Genomic DNA, 1,485 nt, shown 5'->3' with positions numbered 1-1,485 from the left:
CTGAAGGGACGCACAGAACTAAAAATGGCCACCTGGGGGTTGGTGTGCCAAGTGGGGACAGTTTGGCTGCTAGAGTGGACAGACTTTTCATTGAACACCTTTTTTTCTATTTTGGTCTGTGTGAATTTACTATCTATTCAGTACTTTGAAAAGCTTAGCCTGTGTTTGAAAATTCATTAAGATTGTTCTGGAAGAATATGCCTGCCAGGTGGCAAGGCCAGGGGCAGTTGGGAAAGGGGTCTTACTCATCGTTTACACACTTCCAGAGCAGCGGGTTGTTGCTGTGTGCGTACGACTTCTTAATCAAAATAACTAATTATAATGATTATGTGAACATATTTCTGAATACTTTTTTTAAAAAGTGTTTACATGGGTTCCTCCGGGGAGTGGGACAGTTGGGGTCAGGGCAGTAGCTCCCTCTCTTCTATAGCTGAGTTTGTGGTTTCTCCTCTGTCCATGCTGGGGCAGGAGAGGGCTGGGCTGGGTGGTGCACGAAGAAGGCAGGGCCTTGGCCTCTGGTCACTGGGAAAACCCTAGAGCGGTGGCCCTCAGGTGGGGGCAGAGGACTGAAGAGGGAATACCTGAGCTTGCCCTTATGGTGGCCCTTCAGTAGCTCCCCACCAGTGGGCTGCAGCCTGCTTTCTAGACATGAAGGAAATCTGACATTTTAGGGCCACTATTTCTTTGATTTTCTGATGGATCATTGGGCACTTTCACATGGCCCTTGGGAAACGCAGTGGAACTCGAGCCCCAGAGAGCCGCAGTGTGCACCCAGGGAGGAGCCTCCCTGCTGACCAGTGGCCACCCAGGGCTCCCAGGACCCCAGTTGGATCTGAAACATTGTAGCTTCAACTGGGAAAGAAAAAAAGGAAGAACTATCAGTCAATTACAATGGAGCTGGTGCTGGTGGGGGTGGTGGGGATGGTGATGGTGACGATGATGGTGATGATTGTGGTGCTGGTGGTGCTGGTGGTCATGGTAGTGATGATGGTGGTGGTGGTGATGGTGATAGTGAGGATGGGGTGATGATGATAGTGGTGATGGTGATAGTGAGGATGGGGTGATGATGATAGTGGTGATGGTAGTGGTGATGAAGATGTTGGTGATAGAGATGGTGGTGGTGATGATGGTAATGATTGTGGTGATGGTAATGGTGGTGATGATGGTGGTGATGAAGATGGTGGTGATAGTGATGGTGGTGGTGATGGTAAGATGGGGATGGTGTTGATGATGATGGTGGTGATGGTGATGGTGGTGATAAAGATGGTAATGATGGTGAGGATGATGATGGTGATGGTGAGGATGATGGTGGGGATGGTGAGATGTGATGGTGAGGATGATGATGGTGATGTGGGCCATCATGACTAATTTTTTTCTCTTTTTGTACCAAGGATTGAACCCAGGGGCTCTTAACAACTGAATCACATCCCCAGCCTTTTTTTTTTTAAATATTTTGAGACAGGGCCTCACTGGGTTGCCTATAGT

This window comes from Marmota flaviventris, chromosome 9, assembly GCF_047511675.1.
Source record: "Marmota flaviventris isolate mMarFla1 chromosome 9, mMarFla1.hap1, whole genome shotgun sequence".
Classification (NCBI taxonomy): domain Eukaryota; kingdom Metazoa; phylum Chordata; class Mammalia; order Rodentia; family Sciuridae; genus Marmota; species Marmota flaviventris.
The sequence above is the reverse complement of the archived record's forward strand: the minus strand, read 5'-3'. Positions refer to the sequence as shown.